Source organism: Alexandromys fortis, unplaced genomic scaffold, assembly GCF_014885135.2.
Source record: "Alexandromys fortis isolate MF-2015 unplaced genomic scaffold, M_Fortis_MF-2015_v1.1 scaffold_92, whole genome shotgun sequence".
NCBI classification, from domain to species: Eukaryota; Metazoa; Chordata; class Mammalia; order Rodentia; family Cricetidae; genus Alexandromys; species Alexandromys fortis.
The window spans coordinates 7378248-7386103 of NW_026067972.1; the positions used below are offsets into that span (position 1 = coordinate 7378248).

The 7856-nt window shown below is 45.4% G+C and overlaps 1 protein-coding gene across 1 annotated transcript in view; it reads left to right on the plus strand.

Moving 5' to 3' along the window:
* The first annotated feature begins 2223 nt into the window (after nucleotides 1-2223).
* Nucleotides 2224-7856, plus strand: part of Ubap2 (ubiquitin associated protein 2) — a 68716-nt gene continuing 63083 nt past the window's right edge. The window contains exon 1 of the mRNA XM_050155910.1: nucleotides 2224-2303. The gene's annotated coding sequence lies outside the window, so the exon portion shown is untranslated. The remainder of the gene's footprint in view (nucleotides 2304-7856) is intronic.

The window sequence follows — 7856 nt, forward strand, 5'->3', positions numbered from 1 at the left end:
TTAATTGTCACAATCCAGGAAAACTCAAAATGGAGGCAGTGTTTGCTGGATTCCAAAGTTGTGGATATATCTATCTTAATAAACCACACACACGTATTTACATTGTATTACGTTTAAATGTATTTTTTTTTTTTTTTGGCGCTAGGCATTGTGCCTGCTTAGTATACATAATAGCACTGAACTATATTCTTGGCCCTGGCGTCAACAACCCAGTCAATGAGGACTTAAACAGGGTTGGAGAAATGGCTTAGATGTTTAGAGCACTAGTTCTGCCAGAGGACGTTGACTTGATTCTCAGCACCCAGAAGGTGGATTACAACCATTTCAAATTCCGGTTTCAGGGGATCTGAAACTAGGCACATACATGGTGCATATCCAAATGTATTAAACATTTTTTTTTTTAAAGATTTATTTATTATGTATACAACATTCTGCCTCGATGTATTTCTGCACGCCAGAGGAGGGCACCAGATTTCAGTACAGATGGTTGTGAGCCACCATGTGGTTGCTGGGAATTGAACTCAGGACCTCTGGAAGAGCAACCAGTGCTCTCAACCTTTGAGCCATCTCTCCAGCCCATTAAACATTTTTTAAAAAAAATTATTTGAAACTAATTTTATTAACAAGGCATGGTGAGTTGCTCTTGCTTGTAAACCCAGCAGTTGGTGTTGTAAGAGGCCACTGTCGACAGTATGATGAGGCTAGGTTAGTCTGCGCTGGAACGAAGCTGTTTTCTACTTCTTTTTTTTTTTTTTTTTTTTTTTTTTTTAAGATACGGTGGTTTCTTTGTTGTAATAAGACTTTGGAGTCTGTCTTGGAACTAGCTCTTGTAGACCAGGCTGGCCTCGAACTCAAGAGATCTGACTGCCTCTACCTCCAGGGTACTGGGATTAAGGTCCTGCGCCACCACCGCCGGCCTTCAAGTATTAATCATTATTTGAGTTGGGAGGTGGTGTCTTTAATCCTGCACACCGGAGGCAGAGGCAACTTTGAGTTCGAGGCCAGCATGGGTCTAAAGAAAGAGTTCCAGGATAGTCAGGGCTACAAAGAGAAACCACAAGCCGGGCGATGGTGGCGCACGCCTTTAATCCCAGCACTTGGGAGGCAGAGGCAGGCGGATCTCTGTGAGTTCGAGACCAGCCTGGAGCTAGTTCCAGGACAGGCTCCAAAGCCATAGAGAAACCCTGTCTTTGAAAAAAAGAAAAAAAAAAAAAGAGAGAGAAACCACATCTCAAAAAAGCCAAAACAACCAAAGAGAAAAACTCAACCAACCTCTCACATCCACCCCAACCAAAACAAACAAAAAACATTCTTTGTGCTTAATCCCCTGAGGTTAACATCTTTGCTAAGAGATGGCTCAGGTAACTTCTAAAGGCAAAACCCTATTTGGGTCTCTTATGCCAAGAGGTTAAGTCTTCCTTTCCTTATCGCAAAAAAGGGGTCAACCCAACCTCTTGGGCTAGAATACGATTTTATAAACCTCGGACATCGGGTAGACGTTCAAAAAACGTTAGTCGTGTCCTGAAGAAGAGTGTTGGGAACCCAGAGAGCAAGCAATGCGCCTTTGACTACACTGAGGTCTCGAGGCCCATCAGCCGGAGGACGTTCTCGGCGGCGTCCCGGCTCAGCAGCTAGCCGTTGGCGTTTTCCCGCGCAAAGGGCAGGGCGGAGCGCCAGTCCCGCAACGTGGTAGCAGGATTCACTCTCCGCCAGAACTACAGTTCCCAGCAGGAACCACGTTGATTCCTTTGTCAGGTGCAGCCGCTGGTGCCCGCGCTACCCTACTTGGAGTAGCCAGAGTCTGGAGCTCCATCTACGAAATCGACGGGAAAAGGCGGTCTTATGCAGTGCTTTTTGCCGCGCAGCACGCTGGGAGTTGTAGTTCACTCCGGCAATGACTAGAGGCCAGGCTTGCTTTGAGTGGTTGGACCATGTCACGTGACGACAGAGGCGGCCGCATGCGAGTAACTTGCGGTGTCTGAGGTCATCATAGCGCGACAGCACGCTCTAGTAGTGGAGTCCCTGTAGATAGCGGATAAAACGACCCTGAAACTCCAACCGCGAGCAATGGCAGCTTCTCCAGAGCTTCCACATAAACCCCCCCGCCCAGCTGCCAGAGTAGTACTTTCCAACAGGGTAGACCGGCTAAAGTTTCTAGTGTTGGCTCCGCCCCTCCCGTGACGTAGGGATCACGTGACGGGCAGGGCCGCCTCTACCGCCGCCGCCGCTTTGTAAGAGGCACATTGGCAGGTAACGAGCGGCGGCGGCGGCGGCGGGTCCCGAGTCCAACGAGAGCAGCAGCGGTAAATTGTCCCCTTGTCCCTTCGGTCGCTCTTTCAGGGCCCTGAAACCTGCAGTCTGTGCTTTCTAGACCTGGGCTAAGGTCTTCAGAACTCCCAACCCTCTTTGGGATACCTCAGGGTCTACCGGGGTGGACCGGGCCGAGCTTCCCTCGCTGGCTTCTGGTTTCCTTAGTGTGTCCAGGCCTGGGTACCCTCCTTCCTCTCCCGCTCAGGTTGTCCTGTGTTTCTGCCCCCCCATCCTAGTTGGCCGGGCCCCACCCAGCCCCAGGGGGCGCCTTCCCCTCCCCCCCCCCGCCGGGTTTCTGTCCTGGAGGGTGTGGTTTTCTCTCCCACCTCGGTCCCTGCGTGTAGGCTGGAGCTCCCCCGCCACGCTGTCTCCTTCATCCTGACCACCTTTCCGCTTTCACGTCTGGCGCCGGTCCTGGGAACTGGTCTTAAAGCCCAACTTGTGCGCTCTAGTCTTTCCTACTTAACCTGAAGGCATAGTTCAGTTTTACTTATTTTCATTCCGGAAGGCTTTGGTGTCAGTTGAAACTTCTTCCTCGTGCCCTGCCTGTTCTTGTAGTCTGGTTGTGTCACAGTTTATTCTTTTCTTTAACGCAAGCTAAGAGTGTGCTTTGTATTTGTAAACTGTAAAGCGAGCTGTTAGAAATTCAAATGATGATTTTTTTTTTTTTTTAGCCTGATTGCATTCCAGCTCAGCTTTCTCTACCGCGGAATCACTGTAATCACTGTATTATACTCGGTATTCCTACCTTTCCCCCTGAATTTTAAGTCTTCGTTGCCCAGGCATGTCAACTGTCACCACTCAGGACTCCTGTTTTCGAATCATTCCTGCTCTGTCCTGCTTTAATATAGTCCTGTAGTTTACCACCTCTACACTTTTCTACTTTATTTCCAAGGAGCACATTTGCCTACACTTTGACTTTCTCCAGCAAATGCATACAGTAACAATTTAGCTCTTTCAAGGTCTCCACATGAGGTACACAGAGATCTTCTTTTATTTGAAGGCATGTCATTCTTTGGTCGTTTTTGAGAGAGGGTTGCACTACCTAACCATGGCTGACTTCGTCTCAAGAGCCTCTTGCCTCAGTTTTTCTATGGTGGGAATCTCAGGCTGTATGGATTACAGACAAGCGCGTGCCTGTTAACAATGAACTTTTTTTTTTTTTAAGTGAGTAGTGTTTATGCATATCTCTTCTGTTGGTAAAGCTTTTTTTTTTTTTTTTTTTTTTTTTTTTTTTTTTTTTTTTTTTTTTTTTTGTTCCGCTTACTCCCCTTCTTCCTCCTTCCTTTTTTTTTTTTTTTTTTTTTTTTTTTTTTTTGGTTNTTTTTTTTTTTTTTTTTTTTTTTTGTCCCACGTTAGGTAGTACGGTACTCCCTCTGAGTTACCTACTCTTTCTTTTATGAGAAGGGTTTTCTCTGTGTAGCCCTGGCTGTCCTGGAACATGCCCTGTAGGTTAGACTGTCCTCACAGTAAATCACCTTTGCCTCCATAGGGCTGGGATTAAAGGCATGTGCCTCCACTTCCTTGTTATTTTTTGTGTTGGTTTTTCAGATAAAGGTAGAAGGAAGTTGAATATCACACCTAAAAGTTCTGTAGTGTAGCTTAATGGGACTGATTCTTTGGTATGGTGTCTGCCTATTTTAGGAAAGGAAAAATTCCAGTCTTTGGAGAAGATGATCCACTGTGTTTTGTCTTGGCTAGGCCTGTTTTCCAGTTGTTGCAAAGATTTGTCTTACGGAGCAAAGGTGTCGCACTTTCCGCTTATGTTGCTGACTTCTGTTCTTGCCTGATTTTCCTACTTCTGGCTCTTCCGTTCTGTAAGCGATCCCTCCCCTCACCCCCAGGGCCTGACCTGTGTCTTTCCCACACTTCCGATCCCCCCCCCCCCCTTTGCTTCCTTGCTGCCTCCGACCTTCAGAAACTAAACATTTCAGGGAAAAGGAGATTGTTTTGTTTGAAATATGGGTGGAAGTTGTAACATGGCCGAGAATGAGGCCATGAGAAAGGATTGTGGTAATTGCTTCTCCTGCCTGTTTCCTGCTGCTCTGGTTTCCTCTGATCTCTCTTTGCTTGTGGATTGGGCTAGTCAGGGTCATCTGCGGCTTCCTTGAGAAGGGATTCTACTCTTTCCTAGTAACTGGTGAAGTGCTTGCTCCTCAGGAGGCTCCCTTAGTTTGAATGAGTTTTGTTATTTTGGAAGAAATGGTTGAAGTACATGGTTACAAGAATGATGAGGTTATTTTAATTAATGTACGTTTTATTTGATCAGGTTTCACTGTGCTGCCTGCCCCAGTCTCTTGAGGGCTGGGATTACAGGCATCTGGCATATCATTCTGGCCTGATTTTTTAGTTTGTTTATTTATGTATTTACCTATTAATTATTTTTGAGACAGTTTCTCTGTAGCTTTGGGGCTTGTCCTGAAACTTGGTCTGCAGACCAGGCTGCCTTCAAACTGACTGAGATGCTCCTGCTCCTATCTCTGTTTCTTAAGTGCTGGAATTAAAGGTGTGTGCCTTCACCGCCCGGCCTGATTTTGATGTTTACTCCTTAAGGATATAAAATGCATTTAGAAAGTATAATACTGTCTTGCAATGTAGACATGGTCTAAAGTGATTTTAACTTTTAAACGTTAGCGTTGACTTTACTTTGGTTTGTTTGAGATGGTCTCACTATGTAGCCCTGGTTGACCTGAAATCCAGAGTGCAGTCTTGATGTGTGCATGTTTGTTTGAGACAGTTTCACTCTGTACCCGGCTGTTTTCTGGTGTAGGGTATAGCCTCAAACTTGTTGTAAGCCTCCTTCTCCACACTCCCAAGTGCTGGGTGGGATTCCAGGTCTGCGCCTATATGCTCCTCTTCTGATAGAGTGAGTGTTGCTTCCCTTTTGTTCTGTTTGCAAGCTGGGAAGTGGGGATGAGCTTAAAGGAAGTTAGAGGAAGGTCTATGTGGGAAATGTCACCAAAAAGCCCGTGGGAGAGTTTTGCAAGTTTTGACTGAGAAGTCTGTCTTTTCTTTTTTCTTTCTTTTCCTTTTTCTTTCTTTTTCTTTTTTGTTTTTCTAGACAGGGTTTCTCTATAGCTTTGAGGCCTGTCCTGAAACTAGCTCTTGTAGACAAGGTTGGCTTTGAACTCACAGAGATCCGACTGCCTCTGCTTCCTGAGTGCTGGGATTAACCACCGTCTGGCCCCACCTCTCTCTTTTCAAAGCCAACCAACTTTATCAGCTCTGAGTTCCCAGAATCAGAATGTGTAAGGTTTATGTTTGGGTTGTTCTTACCTTTTTTCTTTAAATAATAATTTTTGTTTTCTCTTTCTCCCTTTTTGGGGTGTGTGTGAGGGTGCTGGTGATTGAACCAGGGCTGAAGATGTTGCAACTGAGTGCAGCTCAACTCCCTGTACTTTTTAATAAAAGGAAATTTATTGGAAAGTTTGTCTTTTTAAATTCAGGGTCTTGTAGCCAGGTTGGCCTTGGTGCTTGATGGGTAGCCAAGGATGAGCTTGAACTGATTTCCCTACTTCCACTTCTACCTCCTACAGGTGTGCTCCACAGGTGTGCTCCTGAAATTCTTTGATGCGGGCGTTGAGGACCAGATTTTGTGAATTTTTGGCGGAGGGACATAGTTGCTTGTGAACTGGAGTTTCAGTTGGTACCCAGTTAAGTGTTTGGAATTGAGGTGTGGAACAGGGCTGTGTTGAGGAAGGAAGTGCCTTAGTTAAGGCTAGGCAATATTTTCCTTTTAAAAGTTTTTAGGTGGGGCTGACCTCAGAGGTGGGTCTTCCAGAGGACTCCATTCAGTTCCCAGCACCCACATGGCAGCTCACAATTATATTCTGAAACTCAGTTCCAGGAGATCTGACACCCTCGCACCAGTGCACATAAAGTAAAATAAAAGGGAGGTAAGCTTTACAGGAAAAACAGAGTTGTTAGAGGGCTGGGTGTGGTGATGCTGACTTTAATCCCAGCACTTGGGGGCAGAGGCAGGCCATCTCCACAAGGTCAGGCCAGTCTGGTCTGTGTAAGGAGATCCAGGACAAACAGCAATTAAAAAAAAAGGCTGGAGAGGTAGCTTAGGTTAAGAGCACTTTCTGCTCTTCAAGAGGACTGTTGATGAGTGCCCAGCACGAGTGATGGCTCATAGCTGTCTGGAACACTCCAGCTCTGGAAGATCTGATGCCCTCTTTTGGCCTTCTTGAGCACCAGGCCTCTAGTGGTATGAACGAAAGTACCAACAGGTAGAACACCCGTACGTACACATTCAAAACAAAACCTAGGTCAGTGAGATGGCTCAGTGGATAAAGACACTTTCGAGTGTGGTTCCCCGAGTTTAATCCCTGGAATCCACATGGTAGAATGAGATTAGGCTCCTGCTATTTTTCTGACCTCCACTTATACGCTGTGGCATTGCACACACAAAAATACAACAATGTTTTTAAAAAAGTTGTTAGGACTGTGTGTGGTTCAGTAATGGAGAGCTTCCTGCCCAAGCAACACTGAGGAAAAAAGTGGGCTTAACCCACTCCTCCATTTGGACATTTAATACTTATTAGAACATAACCTTGTTTTGGTTGCCGGGAATTGAACTCAGGACCTTCGGAAGAGCAGGCAATGCTCTTAACCACTGAGCCATCTCTCTAGCCCCTGTCATTTTTTTTAAAAGTTTATTTATGAACATTGGTGTTTTGCCTGCATGTGTCTGTGTGAGGGTCTGGAGTCCTTTGGAACTGGAGTTATGATTGTGAGCTGACAAACGGGTGCTTGGGAATTGAACCCGGGTCCTCTGGAAGAACAGCCAGTTCTCTTAATCTCTGAGCCATCTCTCCAGCCCTACATTATTGTTTCTAGGGCTTAAAAATTAATACTTTTCTTTTAAAGTTTTTTTTTGTATGGTTTTATGTGTATGAATGTTTGCCTGTATGTACATGTGTGTGCCTGATGCCCATGGAGGTCAGAAGAGTTACTGGATGCAGTGAAACTGGAGTTGGTTATGAGGCCCCATGTGTGCTGGGGATTGAATACAGGTGCTCTGCCAAAGCAACAAGTGCCCTTAATGCTGAACAGTTTTTCCAGCCTCAAGAATATTTTAGAAAATTATTTGTAGAGGAGCAAATTTCTGTATTTCTTTATTCATTCACTTTTTTTCTATTTTGAGTCAGGGTTTTGCTGTATAGCTCTGACTGACATGTAACCTACTAAGTAGCTGAGGTTGGTCTAAGACTCTTAGTGATCCTCCTGTCTCAGCCTTCTTAATGCTGGTTGAGCAAAAAGGCTAGTGCCACTGTGCCACCTCACCTGACTTAAATTTGCATTTATAAGGCCTCCTAACTGGGTGGGTGTGGTACATCCCTGCGATCCCAGCCTGTGATCCCAGCAGGAGAATTGTCATAAATTTGCTGAAGTCTACAGTTTGAGTTCCAAGCCTCCTATGGCTATGTAGTGAAACCTTGTTTCAAAAAAGCAAACAAAAACAGAGCGTACTTATTTTCTTGTTTAATGACTGAACAGTTCCAAAACTTTTCTTTAGAGTGCACCTGATAGACACAGTCCAG